We start from the raw sequence: 20019 nt of genomic DNA on the forward strand, positions 1-20019 counted from the left end.
TTTCAGTCCCCTGTAGCCACTCCAAACAGGGGGACAAGCATGGATGGTGAGAGAAAAGCCACAAAGGGAGTGGAGCTATGGTGCTATCTTTTTCACCCATATCAAATCATTCCTGTTTCTCCCCTCCCCCTGATCTTGTCATGTTGGGGTTAGATTAGATGACCCTGGGGGTCCCTTCCAACTCTGTGATTCTATGTTTATACTTCTAGTGCTAAAAGTCAAAGCAGAAACTTGGATGGTTTCCAACACAGAGAGACTGCGTATTAAGAAAGCAAGTAGGATACATTCTTATTCTCCTGTTCATAGGCAGCTCATGGCTCAAAGTTAGAATGCACTTTTCTCTAATCCTTCAGACACTGTCCATTTTATTCTGTAGTCAGCTGTAAATGTGTCAGCACAAGACAGCTCCAAAGCTGGTTCTTAAATCTGCTTCTGGGAACATGTGCTTATGTAGCTCTGCCTTAAGGCTGACAATTTAAAATATTTAAAGAATTCATGCTACACTTATGGGACTTGAAAACCACAGTGTTATAAAGTAGAAAGAGATCTAGATGTTTTAAAGAAATAGGTCTGGATCCTCCGGCTAATGAAGTCACTTTCATCTAGCATAAGAAGGCTTCAATACAGAAATGTTTCTGTGCTGCACAACACCTGCCACCAACAGAACAGTAAGATGCAACCCATGTTTAACCGTGTGACTGTTTACCCATATTAAAGGTCTGCAAGGCTTTTTTGTAAAAAAGGCCCAACAGGAACTCATTTGCATATTAGGCCACACCCCTGACACCAAGCCAGCTGGAATGGCATTCCTGTGCATTCCTGCTTAAAAAAAGTCCTGAAGGTCTGGAAGCCACTGAGCAGACTTACAGCCTTCTAAGCCATTGCCTTCAGCGCAAAGAGAAAGCTGCTTAGGATTGCACTGTGAATAGTGCTAAAGTTCTCTTAACTTTTACTAGACATTTTTCTGGAATTGTGCTGGGCAAAGAGATGCATTTCCTAGTTGACTGAGCAGTAGGAAGATGGGGCACAAGAGACACTGCTCCCATAATGAAATTCCATGCTCCTAGGGAGTGTGTATGAATATTACTGTGTTCTAGGTGGAGCCAATCACAAAGTAGCAATCTTGTCACATGGCAGTGGTTTTTGTATATCTGAGAAGTTTTTAAAATTCAACTAAGGCTTAGGATATTTGTGGACTGCAGAACTAAAATTAATATTTTCTATTGCATCTGTATGCTTGTAACTTACAACATGATTTAGATGTGTGATTAGTATAAATGAAAATTACCTAACTGGTGTCCTTACTTTAAATGGTTTTGTAATAACTGATTACTATCATTTAAAAAAATCACAAATCAAGAATCATACATTTTATCACTTGTAAATATAAACAAAATTTATTCTGTAATTTTTTGCATAACACTACATCTATCAGGGCTGGCTCGGTATCAGGGCCAGTTACCTAGGGTGCCCCAGGAGGGAGGGGGCACCAAATTGGACTTCCCTCCCTCCCAGTGCCCAAGACAACTGCCTAATTTGCCTTCCTCCCCTCCGCCGCTGCCAGCTCCCTGCCACCTGCCATGCTCCTGCCCGCCCCTCCCAGAAGCTCACCCTGCTGCCACCTGCCCTGCCCCCGAAGCTTGCCTGGCTGCTGCTGCAGCCAGCTCCCACCCACCTGCCTCCCCAAACTTACCCTACCGCAGCTGCCAGCTTCCACCCAGCTGCCAGCTCTCGCCCACCCCACCCTGCTCGCCCTGCTGCTGCCACAACCACCAGCTCCCACCCGCCCCCCCTTACTCACCCTGCCGCTGCCAACTCCCAACCGGCCCCGATGACCCTCAGCCATATATGCGTTTCATGATGTTGTGATGAGTGGGATACATCTCTTTGACAAAGGTATATTCAGAAACAGTAATATAGGTGGCTTTACTGTCAGAGGCTGTTGGCTACCCTCTTCAAAAAAAGCTTTCATAAATGGTGAAACCTTTAGTTTGGCATCTTTGAAAATGAAAGAAATATCAATGAAAAATTAGAATTGACAAAAACAGATTAAAGAGATAAGAACACAGCCCTGTTTTACTCCTTTAGTAATTGGGAAACTGGAAGAGATTTGACCATCAGGGAATACTTTAATAACATCTGAGGTGGCATCAGGTAGTTTCTTGATTAAGAAAAGTAGGCATGGTTCCATTACCAGGATTTTAAGTTTTTCCCATAGCAGATCAGGGGCCTCGCCAGTCTTCAGTTCAGAGATTAAATCAATTATTTCCTCAGGACTCACAGGAGGCCATTCTGAATTGGTTGAAGAGGTAAATTCTTCTCTGCACTCTATACTTCAAAGACATGGGAAGATACCCCATTATTTTTTTACTTTAAGATTCCCCATTCCATCATTGAACTTTTACTCTGGCACGTTTAAATGCCTCCCCATCAAGAGTTCTCTTTGGTAGGTTTAGACAGATACCTCTCCAAAATAGATTATGTCCATGTGAATTAGGAGTCCTTGATTCTATATCCCATATTATTTTAGAATGTCCTTTCCTGGCCTCACAACGTAGACAATTTTGAACTGAATATCTCCAACGCAACATATTTACTAAAAGGAAAACTCTAATCTACTTTTTAGAAGATGTTAATCCCCACATTACTATATGAGTTGCAAATTTTTTAATAGAAGCCTATAAAATTAAATTTAGGCATATTACTGTATTTTAATTGCTGGGTGTCTACTCTTAATCAGTATTATTGGCTGCCATTTTGATTGATTGCTTTATGTGTTGTTCTTACTATATTTCAGGCCTTTGTACCTATTTTTGATTGTGAATCATTATTGCTTTTATGTCAATAAAGGTCTGAACTGAACTGAACTGAACTAGAATTGACTACACATGGAATACTTTTAGCACTTTAGCACCACGGATGCAGGTGAATAGTCTACAAGCGCTTGAAGTTGGAAATTGACACGATGAATGGGAAATAACTTTGAAATTTTATTCTTCGCACGTTGGACTTTTGAATTTGTGACATTTTGTATCTTGCTAAGTGATATGTATTTTGTGAAATGTGTTTTTGTTTAATTAATTTACATTTATAAACTTACCTTTAATATTTATTCGTTAATTTTCCACAGGGGTATTTTTTTTGGTGTTTATACATTCTGCTCTGTACTGTGGTACTCTAGGCTCTACGGCAGTCCTCAGGTCCAGGCAGGGAATCGCCTGGTTTTGCAGGCTTCTTCCTGCCACCAGCCCACCTCAACAGCCATGATGTACCCTTAAATCTCTGCAGGTTTAGAAAAAGCTTGCAAACCATGTTTGGGAATGTGTGTGTGCCTTTAAATCTCAGTTGGAGGAAAGCTGCATGAGGGTGGGAGCAAGCAGGCAGAGCCATGCGGCTGTTCCTAGGGGGTGGGTGAAGTGTTTGAAAAGGAAGAGAGCGCTATCCCTCTGTTTGTTTTGCATTTGTTTCAGAAGTTGTTTGCATAGTAAAATTGATAGTAAAGAGTAAACTAGAACCTGATTTTGGGATTGAGGAAAGCTCCACCCCCTAGACTGCTTTGTTCTTTATTTTCATTTTCCTGTGTTAATCTGAAGAAGTTGGTTGAAATATAGCAGATTGCTACAGCCAGCCACTCCCATGAGCAAATTGCTCATGTAAAATCACAAAAGTGTAGGGTTGCCAAGCCTAACTCAGAAAATACTTGGGGACTTTGGGGGTGGAGCCAGGACACTTTGGGACCAGGAGACTCCCATTCCCTAAAATAAATATATAAAAATACAGCAGTGCAGTTCTCCTGAATACAGTATTTTCTCATTTCCCAGCAGCTGGCTGCACTTCCACTTCCTCTCTCTCTCTCTCTCTCTCTCTCTCTCTCTCTCTCTCTCTCTCTCTCTCTCTCACACACACACACACACACACACACACACATGCAAAGCAGCCAAAATAAACACAGTTTGGAAGCACACACTTTGTGGTTTCACTGGGGTCTTTCCTTGTAGGGCTTGGTCTCCAAGTCCCTGATCATCCTCATCACTCTCTTCTGCACCTGCTTCATTCTGTCCACATCCTTCTTGAAGTGAGGCCTCCAGAACAACACACAGTACTCCCAAGTGTGGCCTGATCAATGCAGTGTGCAGCGGAACTATGACATCTTGTGATCTGGATATTATGCCTCTGTTGATACACCCATGATGGCGTTTGCCTTTTTTGTTGCTGCATCACACTGTCTACTCATATTTAACTTATGGTCCACCCGTACCCCAAAATCTTGTTCACATACACTGCTACCTAGAAGTGTATTCCCCATCCAGTATGTTTGTTTCTCATTTTTGTTACGAAGATGTAGAACTGGGCACTTATCCTTGTTAAATTGCATCTTATTCACTACTACCCACTTTTCCAGCCTGTTCAAATCTTGTTGAATTCTATCCCTGTCTTCTGGTGTGTTTGCTGCTCCTCCCAATTTGGTGTCATCTGCAAATTTCATTTCTTACTCATTTGCATGTGTACAAAATTACACCATGATGTGAAGGTACCCCATGGCCTATTTTCCAATTTCCCTTTATCAGCCAACCATACTGTAAGGATACAGTGCAGCTGAGCTGTGCAAAGGGTTAAAAATGAAGGATAGTACACAGCACCAAGCCAAGTTGTGTGTGTTATCCAGACTGTTAAAAGCAGACACTGACATTAAATGCATTAACTTTTCCCAATGCAGCTGTTTGTGTAAAAAACCAGCACAAGATTGGTATATATGCCAAACATATTTGCTACTTTGACTGCAAATCTGCCTTATGGCCTTTGCTTCTTTTGGAGAACATTTGAGAGAGGTGCTGAATGTATATCTATATATCTATTTCTCAGGTCTGGTCCCCATCTGCAGATTTTTCTGCAAACTGAAGTGTATCCTCAAGTTTGCAGAAAAATCTGAAATCTTTAAAAAAAAAAAAGACACATACAGGGTGGGTTTAATCCTGACAAAGTAAAATAGCATTCGCTATTCAAGCTCAGAAAATACACCTACTTCCAGCAATTTGGAGGAATCTGGGAGCCACACTGGGTCCATTAGGACTAATAGCAACACCCAGGAGCCACACTGACTCCAGTAGTGATAATCCAGGAGCTGCTCTGGGTTTGCCAGTGGTGGTGCAAACCAGAAGCTGCACTTGGCCCACCTATTCTAATCTGGAGAACTGAGTTGATTCCCACCCCCACCCCCCCCCCCCCCACACACTCCATCCTAAATCAGTTGTAGTGGTTAAGTGCGCGGACTCTTATCTGGGAGAACTGGATTTAATACCCCACTCCTCCACGTGCAGCTGCTGGAATGGCCTTGGGTCAGGCATAGCTCTAGCAAGAGTTGTCCTCGAAAGGGCCACTAGAAGATAGAGAAAAGCAGGGTATAAAAACCTACTGTTCTTCTTAGGTAGAGGCTACTGGAGGGGGAAGCTTAAGACACAGGGGCAGATAAAGGTATGTTGGGTGAGAAACATATAGGGTTGACTCCAGGTTAAAGGGTTGCCATCCTCCAGGTGGGGCCTGAAGATTTCCCACTTTTACAAATTATCTCCAGTTGGCAGAGATCAGTTCCCCTGAAGAAAATGGCTGCTTTGAAGGGTAAGCTTTATGGCATTGTGCCATGCTGAAGCCCCTCCCCTTCCCAAGCTCTACCCTCTCCTGGATCCACCCCAAAGTCTCCAAGTATTTTCCAGCATAGACCTGGCAACCTACCAAATGACATTCCTAGATATCTGGGGAGGGGAGGGCTTGAGGAGGGGAAAGACCCCAAAAGGGTATAATGTGATAGTCACCTACCAAAGCAGCAATTTTCTCCATATAAATTAGGGTTGCCAACCTCCAGGTGGGGGCTGGAGACCATCTGAAATTAGAGCTGTTTTCCAGATGATGAATATCAGTTTCCATGGAGAAAATGGCTGCTTTGGAGGGTAGGCTCTATGGCAGCATGCCATGCTGAGGTTCCTTCTCTCCCCAAACCTCGCCTCATCAAAACTCCACTCCCAGATCTCCAGAAATTTCCCAACCTGGAGCTGGCAACGCTAAGGGGAATTGATCTCTGTAGTAGGAAGACCCATTGTGATTCCAGGAGATCTGCAAGCCCACCTGAAGGCTGACAATCCTAGAAGTAAAGAAGGAAGCAGGAGAAGGGGAGAGGCTATATGGAAAGAGAAAATAGCGGGCGAAGAGGGAAATGAGATGCCTCCCACAAGTTCTTGTAGCTTCCCTCTTGTCTAGTATAATTCTTGTTGTAGCTACAACTTTCTTGCTGGTGAAGTAAACCAATAGATTTAGGGTTGCCAAGTCCCTCCTGGCAGCCAGTAGGGGATGGGGAGGGAACAGCAGGGAAGCCTATACAACTACAGCAACATGTCTATGTCACTGCCCACGTGACCCAGACATGATGCTACCACTTCTGGGATGCTGGAGCAATGCTGAGGTATTTAGGCAAAAACTCTATGGTAAATTTATCTATCATAAAGTTTTTGCCCAAATACCAGAGTGTCACCCCAACAACCAGGAAGTGATAGCATCACTTCTAGGTTACATGGGCAGTTATGTAGACACATTGTTGCATATGGGAGGATTTCCCCTCTTTTGGGGTGTAAGTTCCCTCCCACTGGCCAGCTGCTCAGTGGCAGGGAGGTGGGGCCTGACATGGGGGGGGGAGGATCCCCACCTCCCCAAAGGCAACTCTAGCACTATTGTTTCTCTGTTTTCTCTGATGTGCGCTTAGGAACCTTGAGAAATGCAAGCATCCCTTCCAGCCTGAGACTTGCTCATCTATAGCAAAAATAGCTTGAGACTCTTTTTAAAGAAACCTAACATGTTAGCGAAGATTCATTTTCAGTTATAATATTATGTACTTTAGTAGCACTAAGGACTGTTTTAAAGACCATACAGTTTCATACTGGTTAAAGGTTACCTTATCTTCTATAAGCTTGCCTATCAGATATGATCAGCTAAAGAGGCCACATTACACATGGGTCGTTTTCGCACTCACCTTAATCAGCAGCGACGACCCTCTTCACCGCGCAGGATTTGCGCGGATTTTGCACTAATTTCCGCGGAGCACCCAGAAGAGCCGGAAAGTCCCGGCGCTTTTGCGGCGCAAACGGAAACCGCCAAAAACCAGTTTCCGTTTGCGCCACAAAAGCGCCGGGACTTTCTGGCTCTTCTGCGTGCTCCGTGGCAATTAGTGCGAAATCCGCGCAGATCCTGCGCGGTGAAGAGGGTCGTCGCTGCTGATTAAGGTGAGTGCGAAAACGACCATGCAAACACTTCTCGTCTTCCGCAGTGAAGACAGAGGCAAAAAATGCATTCAGCTTCTCAGCCATTTCCCTATCCTCCTTCAGTAATCCTCTTACCCCTTGGTCATCCAAGGGCCCCACTGCCTCCCTGACTGGTTTCCTGCTTCTAATATATTTGAAGAAATTTTTATTGTTGGTCTTTATGTTTTTTGCAATCTGCTTCTCATAGTCCCTTTTTGCCTGCCTCATCACAGTCTTGCATTTGATTTGCCATAGCCTGTGTTCCCTTTTAGTAATCTAACTTGGAGTAGCTTTCCACTGCTTAAATGAGTCCTTCTTACCTTTTACAGCTTCCATTACTTTGTTTGTTAACTATGCAGGCCTTTTCTTATACCTGTTTGTGCCTTTCCTAACTTGTGGTATATATTTTATCTGAGCTTCTTGGATTGTAGTTTTAAATAGCCTCCAAGCTTCTCCAAGGGTTTGGACTGTATTTACCTTTCCTTTCAGTTTCCTCTTCACATGCCTCCTCATCTCAGAGAATTTACCCCTTTTAAAGTTAAATGTGGTCATGCCGGTCTTTTGGGGCAACTCCCTATTTATACAAATGGTGAAATTAATAACGTTATGGTCACTGCTCCCAGGCGGTGCGATCACTTTTACATCTCTCACCAAGTCTTGGGCATTACTTAGGACCAAATCCAGGATTGCCCCACCCCTGTTAGGTTCTGGTAGGTTCTTATAGGGCTTTTGCTGTGTAGTGTTATTGTATATTGTTCGAACTTTTCAGTGAAAGTCACCTCAAGGGCATTGTACTGGACGTGCAAAACATACTTCTTTTAAGTAAATAAAATAAATAATACTATTTTTCTGTAGTTTAGAATGAACTTTCAGACGCTCAAACTCTTTTGAAACTGCACTTAACTAAAAGCAATCAATGAAATTCCCATTCTACTACTCTATGGCTACTTTGTCATTAACTTTTTTTGAAAACAAAGTAATACTTAGATTATTCTAGTCCCAACTTTGTAGTTACATAAAGAAGCAAAAGTAAAGTAACAATGCAGTAATGAAACATAATAAAATTGAGCATAGTGGACAAAGAGCATTTTTGCCTGTAAGGTGAGTGAGAAAGATTATTAAACCAGAAGGATGTGATTTTCTGGTGTAATAAATGATCCCCATATATGTGATAAAGTGCTAATTACTAGACTCTTAAGTAATGTAAACACTTTTTGGCCTGTAGGGAAGCTAGAGCTGCTGTGTGAGTATACATGAAACCTTTTGGATGGTCTAATGGCCCTGACATGAAACAGAGGGCAGTAGAAAGAAGCAATAACAGCCTGGCAGTACCATCTGTACGGGAGTGAGGTGGTGTAATGAAAATCTTGAAGCAGAATGAGAGTACATATTATGAGATTGAAAGCTGGGAAGAAGGCAGGAGAGAAAAGAGGTGAAAGTCTTAGTTTGGACAATACAGAGAAGCAGAGGAAGTGCAAGGTTCCCTTCACCCATATCTAAAATGTGACTCGGAATATTTATTTGTTCTGCTTAGAGGGTAGGGCTTTTGTTGTAAATAACTTTGTATGAGTAGATTTTGATATAGGATTTTAGGTTTCTGTCCTATATAGCAGTTGTTCTATATCATTATAACTGTGTGCTTGAAAAAAAATCAGTCGCTTCTCTGGGCTATGTCAGGACAGCAATCCAACAAACTAAAAAAAAAAAAATGACATGGTTACTCATGATGGAAAATGCATTACAGGGTTTGTGGTAAGGAGCAGATGGATGTGAGGCAAACAGATGCATTTAAGGCTATTGTGCCAGTAAATAAATTTATTCAAGTACAATGGATACCATTATTTGCTTTGTTTATAGTGGGTTTTAATTACCATTTAAAAGGTTATGAAGCCAATATTGCATGAAGGCTGGATGGTTGTTACTATGACAGAGCAATTAATTGTATTTCATTAAAACTTGTCTATAGCACAAGGTATGAAATTATGATCTGAAGCGGGTCATTTGGATGAACCAAACTAAGGTGTTTTTTTTTCTACAGTAACCTAAAATAAAGTATGGGTGCTTTCACACGGCGACTGTTTGCAAGTGAATTTTGCCATTCTTATACAGTAAAAATCCATTTGCAAAACATTATTTAGTGTGAGTGAACACACCCTTTATCTTTAACATGTCTTGAAAGCTGTTAAAAGTCTTTGTTACTGTTGCTTGGTTTGTCTTAACCAAATGGATTCAGAATATCCTAAGTGAATGGAAGGCTCAGAGTCCAGTTGCCAATCCCCAGGTGAGGACAGGAGATCCTCTGGTTTGGAGGCCCTCCCCACGCTTCAGGGTCATCAGAAAGTGTGGGGGGGATTGTCTGCTCAATTATTCCCTATGGAGACCGATAATCATAGGATATAATGGAGAATTGATCCATACATATCTGGGGTGGGCTGTTTTTTTAGTTAGAGGCACCAGATTTTCAGCATAGCATCCAATGCCTGTCCTCAAAACACCCTTCACATTTCAAAAAGATTGGATTGGGAGGTCCAATTCTATAAGCCCCCAAAGAAGGTGCTCCTATCCTTCATTATTTCCAATGGATGGAAGGCAATTAAAAGGTGTGCAGTACCTTTAAATGTGATGGCCAGAACTCCCTTTGGAGTTCAGTTATGCTTGTCACCACTCCTGGCTCCACCCCAATGTCCCCAGGTATTTCTTGGATTGGACTTTGCAACCCTAGCTCAGAGATTGTATGGGACTTTTGGCATTATCAGTTTCCATATCTTACGAATACAGATTTTTGTTAATCATCTGCTGGGCACTTCCTGTGACTGGATTTCAGTTGCTGAGATATTGAATCCCCCCATATACATACTGCAGTATCTGTTACCTGGAAAATTCACCCCCAGTATGTGTATTCCTATTGTAGTCAGTGTGGAATGTGATTACAGAAGTATCATGGACAGTTGGATACTTTTTTAATGACCAAGAAATCCTCCTAGCCATTCCTAACATGTATGGATATCTTGTACTAGAACCTAGCAGATTAGAACCAGCCTAATCTACCTCTGAGGTTTCTTGTGAAGATAAACTGAGGATTGGCAAATAATAAATAATGTGGAAGAAGGGCAGAATAATAATAAACAAATAGCTTCGCCTACGCTGCTGTTTCATAAAACTTTGGTTTTTGTGAATAATTGTTTAGGTCAGGGATGTCAAACTCATTTGTTATGAGGGCCATATCTGACATAAATGCCTCAATAACATGTTACATTTCTTTGAGGGGGTGAACAAACATGTGGACAAAGGAGACCCGATAGATGTTGTTTACTTTGACTTCCAGAAAGCTTTTGATAAAGTTCCTCATCAAAGGGTCCTTAGAAAGCTTGAGAGTCATGGAGTAAAAGGACAGGTCCTCTTGTGGATCAAAAACTGGCTGAGTAATAGGAAGCAGAGAGTCAGTATAAATGGGCAGTCTTCGCAGTGGAGGACGGTAAGCAGTGGGGTGCCGCAGGGCTCGGTACTGGGTCCCATGCTCTTTAACTTGTTCATAAATGATTTAGAGTTGGGAGTGAGCACTGAAGTGGCCAAGTTTGTGGATGGCACTAAATTGTTCAGGGTGGTGAGAACCAGAGAGGATTGTGAGGAATTCCAAAGGGATCTGTTAAGGCTAGGTGAGTGGGCGTCAACGTGGCAGATGCGGTTCAATGTGGCCAAGTGCAAAGTAATGCACATTGGGGCCAAGAATCCCAGCTACAAATACAAGTTGATGGGGTGTGAACTGGCAGAGACTGACCAAGAGAGAGATCTTGGGGTCGTGGTAGATAACTCACTGAAAATGTCAAGACAGTGTGCGTTTGCAATAAAAAAGGCCAACGCCATGCTGGGAATTATTAGGAAGGGAATTGAAAACAAATCAGCCAGTATCATAATGCCCCTGTATAAATCGATGGTGCGGTCTCATTTGGAGTACTGTGTGCAATTCTGGTCGCCGCACCTCAAAAAGGATATTATAGCATTGGAGAAAGTCCAGAAAAGGGCAACTAGAATGATTAAAGGGCTGGAACACTTTCCCTATGAAGAAAGGTTGAAACGCTTGGGACTCTTTAGCTTGGAGAAATGTCGACTGCGCGGTGACATGATAGAGGTTTACAAGATAATGCATGGGATGGAGAAAGTAGAGAAAGAAGTACTTTTCTCCCTTTCTCACACTACAAGAACTCGTGGGCATTCGATGAAATTGCTGAGCAGACAGGTTAAAACGGATAAAAGGAAGTACTTTTTCACCCAAAGGGTGATTAACATGTGGAATTCACTGCCACAGGAGGTGGTGGCAGCCACGAGCATGGCCACCTTCAAGAGGGGTTTAGATAAAAATATGGAGCAGAGGTCCATCAGTGGCTATTAGCCACAGTGTGTGTGTGTGTGTGTGTGTGTGTATATATATATATATATATATAGAGAGAGAGAGAGAGAGAGAGATAGAGAGAAATTTTTTGCCACTGTGTGACACAGAGTGTTGGACTGGATGGGCCATTGGCCTGATCTAACATGGCTTCTCTTATGTTCTTATAAATGGGACTTTGTGGGGCCGTGTCATATGTGTCATAAAATGTGTGGAAATATAAACTTTGTAAAGGACACAAACACTATTAAAGGTATTATTTTTAACTAAAATACAAACATGCTCAAAACTCTAGCAGTATTTTGTTTAAAACTGAAAGTTGGGGTTTGACAATGCAATTTTTTAAAGAAAACAAGAAAAAGTACAAGGATCACAGCAGAAACTAAAAATGTAAGAAGCTCTGAGCCTGGGAAAACATGAAAGGGCTAAGCATTGCAAACTTCTCACTCCACCCCTCCACCCCCTCCCCACCCCCGGTCTACTCAGATTGGCAATGGTTCTCCAATGTAATATCCCCCTTTGACTGTGGATTCCCAGGTTAGAGAGTACTCACTAGGCACCAGTTCTCAGGTCCATTTAAAAGTAGAGTTGCCAAGTCCAACTCAAGAAATATCTGGGGACTTTGGAGTGGAGCCAGAAGACTTTGGGGGTGGAGCCAGGAGCAAGCTCAACTGAACTTCAAAGGGAGTTCTGGCAATCACATTTAAAGGTATCACACACCTTTTAAATCCCTTCACTCTATTTGGAAATAAAGAAGGATAGGGTCACTTCTTCTGGGGCTCATAGAATTGGACCCCCTGGCCCAATCTTTTTGACACTTGGGAGGTGTTTTGAGGAGAGGGACTGGATGTTGTGCTGAAAATTTGGTACTTCTAACTAAAAAAACAGCCCCCCTAGAGCCCCAGATACCCACAGATCAATTCTCCATTATACCCTATGGGAATTGGTCTCCATGGGGAATAATGGAGTGCCAGCAGACATCCCCCCCTTGCTTTCTCATAACCCTAAAGTGGGTGGCAGGTTAGTAGAATAATTCTAATGAGTTCTCCCCTCCTTTCTGGTGGACTAAAGGCTGGCAACCAAAATAACTGGATAGCTTAATGGTTTCCTACCTCTGATACTGCGGTCACAACTCCACCCCCACCCCAAAATGGAATTGTAACACCATCAGGGCCGTAGCCAGGATTTCATGTTTGGTGGGGCCCACAGCAGGATTTGTTGCTTGGAGGAGCCAGGGGGCCACCTGGTTTGGAAGCCCTGGGCTCTAGGCTTCCCAAACCTCCCGCTCTGGCGGGAGACCCCTGGGTTCGCAGCCTCATCTCCCGCTCTTCAAAAATTGGGAAGCAGGGGGTGGGGGGTGGGGGGGGGAGAACATACCTGTATGCTTCATGTTATTATAGAGCTCCTGAGCCATTTGTAAAATGTATGCCCCTTTAAGGCTGGGCAGGAAGCAGGAAGGGCTTGGGAGAACGGCCCCTCCCTTTCTTTTGCTTTCGTTTTCACAGCAAGAGTTCTCCTGAAGAAGATCTGGTAAGTATTTGTGTGTAAGAGAGAGGGAGGGGGCAGGGGATTCCCTGGTTTGGAGGCCCTCCCCCCCTTTAGAAAGCATGGGGGAGGGAGGGAAATGTCTACTGGGCACTCTATTATTCCCTATGGAGAACGATTCCCATAGGGAATAATAGGGAATTCATCCATGGGTATTGGGGGCTCTGGGGGGGTCTATTTTTTTGAGGTAGAGGCACCAAATTTTTCGTATAGCATCTAGTGCCTCTCCCCAAAATACCCCCCAAGTTTCAAAACGATTGGACCTGAGGGTCCAATTCTATGAGCCCCAAAAGATGGTGCCCCTATCCTTCATTATTTCCTATGGAAGAAAGACATTTTAAACGGTGTGCTGTCCCTTTAAATGTGATGGCCAGAACTCCCGTGGAGTTCAATTATGCTTGTCACATCCTTGTTCTTGGCTCCACCCCCAATGTCTCCTGGCTCCACCCTCAAAGTCTCCTGGCTCCGCCCCCAAAGTCCCCAGATTTTTCTCTAATTGGACTTGGCAACCCTACTGGGCTCTTAGCACTGTAAGCTGCTTTTAGTTACACGAGCTAACCCCCTCCTTTGCCTGGGCAGTCACAGCAGTTCTGCTTACCCACCACTTTCTTATGTGCCTTCTCTCAGAGAGACAGAGACCTCTTGAACTGAAACTGGGTTCTCGGAAGGCCGGCTGCAAGAAGACCCTCCCCTCCCCTCGCTGTGTGCTGTGTTGGGAAGGGAAAAAAAGAAAAGAAAAAGAAAAGGGGAAGGTTTTGAGAAGTGACTTTGGCACAGCTGAGTGGGTGGGTAGCTGCATGTCACCCTCTACCTTGTTGTTTTGTTGAGTTGCCCATCTTGCCCACAGTGGCTGTCTTGTGCACTGCCTGCTGCTGCCCTCCTTTTTCTTCAACAGCCAACCATGTGCCCAGGCCCAGAGGTGTCTGGGGCTCTTCCAACCCGGCAACTGCCAGGTGAGGAGGTGGGCCTTTTTCTCATTGGCTGCCTTGGCCCCTTCCCTCTTCCACCTCCCCGTGTTTGCATCCACTGCTTGTTTTGAGTGACACAGCAGAGAGGAAACCAGCAGCAATGCTAATAATTGTTCAGAGTGGCGGTGAGCAAAGGGGACAGATTGGAGGCCCTCCAATGGAGGGGCCATACATATGGAAGTGGGGAGGGGTTGAAAGGATGAGCCTACTCCCCAGGCCCCACTGTAGCTATAGGCCTGAACACCATTAAGAATTAGTGTCATTTTCTCTTTGTGGTTTCCAGAGGGTACATATGAATTTGAAAGGCAGATGTTGGAGTTTCTAGTTAGTATAAGCTGACACTGGGGAACAGCCTTATACAATAATAGTTGCACATTATCCTTAATTGATGGCCTAGCTGGCTAGCCTCTACAAAAAGGATGTCTGTGTCAGAATCACCAACAATTCCCTATCCCATCTAGTCAACAAGTGCACTGTGCATAATAACCAGAAATTATTTGTTGCTTTTTTAGATTTAAAAGGCGCATTTGATTCAGTTGACAGGGACCTCCTTTGGATTAAGCTAGATAAACTAAACATGGATAAAAGACTCCTTATGCTTATAAAGAGATTACACACTTCTACCACCTGCCAGATCAAATGCTCATTAGTAGGCAGCCTAGCATCGAAGATTGCTGCCAATAAGGGTGTCAAACAGGGTTGCATTTTGGCTCCACTTTTATTCAATCTCTTCCTTAATGACCTGGCTATTCAGTTGTCTGGTCCTGACTGCCATAGTCCAAAACTTGGTGCATTACATGTATTCTTGTTACTTTATGTTGATGATACAGTGCTGTTGTCCTGCTCTAGAGTGGGTTTAAAACGTCTGTTGTCCCGTTATGTTCTGTATTTTACTAGTAATAAGCTCCAGCTCAATTATGAGAAGTCCAAAATCTTATTTTTCTCAAAAAAGCGGAGACTTTACAAATGGGTTATTGATGGTAAAGAGATAGAGCAAGTCAAGTATTTTAAATACTTAGGTGTTTTTCAATATAATGTGACTTGGTCTACCCATCACAAGTATGCAGTGAAGATAGCTAACATCAGTGCATCTGCCATAGCTCGCTTTTTTATGGCTGAGGTAACCAATTTGTGCCAGCTGCCATAAAAATATTCAAAGCCAAAGTGATTTCACAACTTCTGTATGGCATCCCAATCTGGATTGGATCTTATGAAGGTGCTATCGAATGTGTTCAATCCAAATTCTTGCGTAAAATTCTGGGCATGCCAAAATGTGTCCCATATGCAGTTATCTGCTTAGAAACTGGCATGTCTTTAATGGTTACTAGTGCATGGCCTTTAACTTCAAATTCTGGCTACGCTTGCACTGAACCAGGGAGCTATATCTCTCAAATGCTCTCTGAATTTAATTTGTCAAATTGGTCAGCACAAATTGAGAGAAAAATAAAAGCAATGGGCTTATCCCTAGAACTATTGTCCATGCTGTCCTTCACCACCGCAGTCCAACAAATTAAAAACAGATTGCTAGATATTGAGCGCCAAGACCTATACAGCCTGGCTGAGAAAACTTGTTCCCCACTGAGTTTTGAGCTCTCTCTTAGTACTGGGAAAATGGCCTCATATCTATCCATCTTGCAGGTGCCAAAGCAGCGTAGAGCTTTTTCCCTTGCCAGATGCAATGCCATGCCCTCTGCCATTCTTTATGGCAGATTTAACAAGACAGCCTACTCAGTCAGATACTGTCTCTGTAAGCAAAAATGTGTAGAGTCAGTTACTCATATTCTTCTTTATTGTAATTTGTATACATATCTTCGTCACAAGTATTTACATCCTCTTTTAGTTAGTATGGTTGATTGACCTGATGCACTTAAGGTCTATAATCTTTTGAACGATACTTCATCTAGTGTCACTGAGAAAGTGGCTAAGTTTCTTTATTCTTTTTGAAAGACACATCAGAGGATCTCATAGAAATAGTTTATATGCTTTTCCTGATGTATATGTATGCAATCATTCCATTTTATCTTTTATTTTTAAACCAATTTGCTCTGATGCATACATCTATATATTTTATGCCAATAAAGGCTAACTCGACTTGACTTGATTTGAACAATTCCTTGAGGATTGGTCATTGGCAATGATGCAGGCAGAACTTTACAAAAGATGGTATAGTTTGGACTAAGGTATGCTTTTACTTGAGCAGAAGGTCACTTTACCTGTTCAGAAGTTAAGGGGAATAAAAGAATATAACACTTCTGATTGTGGGGGAAAAGATCAATAATCTTGAGATCTTCCAGCTTTTTCCACATTAGACATTCAGGACACCCACGGGTCATTTTGTAGAAAAATAGGTGGTGGAGCTCATCCAGGGATTGTTATGCAGCTGCATCTACTATTCAATGGAGAAGGAGGTGGAATTCTCAGGAGGAGGTGGAACTGTCAGAAAGGTTCAGGAGCTGCACTTCTGTGATCTTGCACTGAATCTGATGCCTGAGGACACCACTGAACATGTATATGTATTGTGAATTACATGAACCCTGCTGCAGCCAGATTTGTGTAAGCTACAACTCTCTCTCTCTCTCTCTCTCTCAGGAGAAGGCTTTTTAAAAATGGCCTTGCAGCATTTGAAACAGTGATAAGTAGCTGACATTGATAAGGGTGTTGTCATTTGTTGTGGAAGCAGTCTTCAAAACCAAGTAGCCACATAGACCCACCTTCTGTAGATGCAGGTTAGCTAGTTATTCCAGGTTATCAGGTGTATGGGAAAAAATCAGTGCTAATGATGGCATGAATTTGAACTCATGTAGCATTTAAGTAGTTAAGCATTACTACTCCATTTTTTTTTCTGGCAATGAGCATTGTGTAACATGAAAGCTTGTATGCTATGAAGAAAAGCTGTTCAGTAAAAGGTATAGCTTTACCCATTGTTATCTCATTCGTTCAAGTGAGTATTTTCTTGCACTGGATCCAGCAATTTCACAAGCAGCCTGAAAGAACAATGACTGCTATACAGTCTTTAAGTTAACTGTATGGGCAGATGTTTACACATACACACATGCAAAGCTTTTTAACCGCTGCAGCCATATGAACTTTTTTTGCAAACAGAAACAGAAGATCAAGGACTTGGTTGGGTCAAACTATGTTTCCCACAAGTGGAAGGCAATTCTATTTATAGATAAAGGAGAGCAATTTTTGTAGGTACCTCTCTCCCTCTGCTGCTCCTAAGAAGGTAGAGCAAGCTGCAGGAGGAGGATGGAGGGTTGCTTCCACAAGTGCCACTCCACTATCACTAAAGAGGGTCCAGACTAATGATTCAAGAAGAAAGAGGACAAATGGACTACATTGGGAGAGGCAGATTTGTTCACTAGATCTTGTCTGATATTTATTCCCCTGTATTTTTTTATGTTGCATTTCCTTTAAAAATGTGATTCGAATGACATGAACTTATTGGTAATGAACTGCTATTTATACCAGCAAGGAAGGTAGGGGAACCCTTAACTCCAGGCCTCAGATTCAGCAGGAGCTCACTTAAGCGCAGATCCTGAACCTTTCCGGAGGGTTCCACCGCCTCCTCCTCCCCTACCTTTCTTTTGTCTGACCATTGACTAAGCCGGTGCAGCTGCATAATCCCTGGTCATTCGTAAGACTGTCTTTAACATTTGGGACTTTTTTTTTTATCTTTCTTCTTTGTGACAACGAATGCTGTTGCTAAAATTGCCTTTGTACACTCAGTACACCCATCCTGAGGGGCACTGAAGATCCTGTCTCATCATCTGTGATATTAAGTTTTATCATTAATTTTAGAGTTGATTTTATAATAAATGTTTGTTATAATGAAACCATTAATATTTTGTGCTCTTAAAACAATTTTTCCCCAGGTATGCTTGCCAATTCTAGATTGGAGATTCTTTGGCGGTGAAACCTGTGTGATGGGCGGTGCCTTATGACGTACTTCCAGTGATGTTAGAGGGTGTGTGTGTGGGATATATGCTAATGAGTTATGCTAATGAGCTCCACTACCTATTTTTCTAGAAAACAACCCCTGCTTAACTCCATGTGTATTATTAGAGTGCATTGGTTTTAATTTGATTTCAGTGTATTATTTGTTACAATGTTTATTTTTATCTAATAGTTTTTATGTTGTTGTTCCCTACCTTGAGTCCTGTGGTGCTTGGACAAAAGGCAGATATCTGGATATTTCAAAACAATAAATAAAATATACAGCTGGTTTTTCACACTGATCTCAGCTCTGGTGTTATAAACAGACACACAGTGGCATCCTAAACAGAGTAAAACCTTTCTACGTCACTAAAAGACTTAGAAGGAAATATCTTTGCTAAGATGGCACTGTGATTTCTGAATAAAGAATTAAGTCGGGCAGATTTCCTTAGTTCACCAAAAATCTTAGTATTCCGATGGCTGCCATGTTTGTTTCCACTAATACATGAAAATCGATAATGTGTTTTGTATTCTATGTACTGCTCTGTACATAGACTTGTCTGAAGAATCAGTGGAGCTTTTTACACTTTCCTGAAAAAATAAAGCAGACATGGGGATTTCCCCCACCCCTTAAATATATGAAGTAGGTAAACCAGCCAAAGATAACACTTTGCCAAGGCATCGTATCTTAGGCCCATGGGGCAAAGTATTACATATTTTGTGGTATTTGTCTTTCTTATAATCAGAGGTAATGGTTTAACTTCTGGTCTTTTTTGCAGATGGAGCTTCGTCAGTTCTTCACGAGTTTAACTAATGGAGGAATGGATGTTTCTCCCAGTTTGGGGTTAAATTTCAGATCAGACTTATTCAAGGGGGTGAGAAATAAATGCATATCATCTCTATTTGGGTGACAAATGAATTAATTTGGATATGAATAAATACAATATAGTTCCTGATCCAGAGATGTTCATGTGTAGTGATGGGCTAGATGTCAAATGATATGTACAGGTATCTGTCTGTAACATATACTTGACATGAAGATGGCCAGCGCCAGTTGCCTGCTTGGGAGGAAGAAAAGACAACATTAAGACTGCTCATCACCAACTCCCACATAGTAAATCCATGTACATCATTATGCTTCGTAGAAGAAGAGTGGTTAAAGAAAGTAGTGGAGGTTCCTCATATAGCACGCCTACTTGCGCAGCTCTCCGTGTGACAGGGGACCAGCACAAGGATATTTGATTTCCACTGGGACTTGGCTCCCATTTATATGTGCAGTGAATCCTAAATTTGTAAGCAAAAGCACTATCATCCTCCACATGGAGTCCATCAGCCCCACCCTATCTTACCCCCAGCTGCTGTCATGGGTGCAGATCTGATCTCCTGGTATATTTCCATATTCAAACAAAACACAGGATTTGAATAGAGAAGGTGTTTGCTCATGCACATGCTGCATACACAGATGAAGGAGAGCACATTTTCTGTCTTAGACTATGATTTAGAAATATGTCCATTGCAGCCAATCTGACTACTTCAAGCAATGACTTCAAGGAATGAACAAATACATTTCATGCAGGTGGAATTTCTTTCATTAGTAATGTTTACATTAAATTAAATTTTAGCACAGGAGTGAACTGCAACACCAGCATTCATAATTTTAAATGGAAAACTGTGTGGAACATGTGTAAAATGTCAATCAATATGAAAACTATTCTTTGTGTTCTGATTTGCATTATTTTATTCATTTAAGAACATGTTTATGAAAAATGGTGCTACTACTGAAATCTGTTTCAACATGAATATCCTTTCTGTTTTCTTTTTCTATCAGTGTTCTTCAGCATTTTAATTTTATTTTTCATCAGCCATAATGTAATCTTTCTAGAGAATCTTAATTTTT

The sequence above is a fragment of the Heteronotia binoei genome, chromosome 4 (genome assembly GCF_032191835.1).
Source record: "Heteronotia binoei isolate CCM8104 ecotype False Entrance Well chromosome 4, APGP_CSIRO_Hbin_v1, whole genome shotgun sequence".
NCBI classification, from domain to species: Eukaryota; Metazoa; Chordata; class Lepidosauria; order Squamata; family Gekkonidae; genus Heteronotia; species Heteronotia binoei.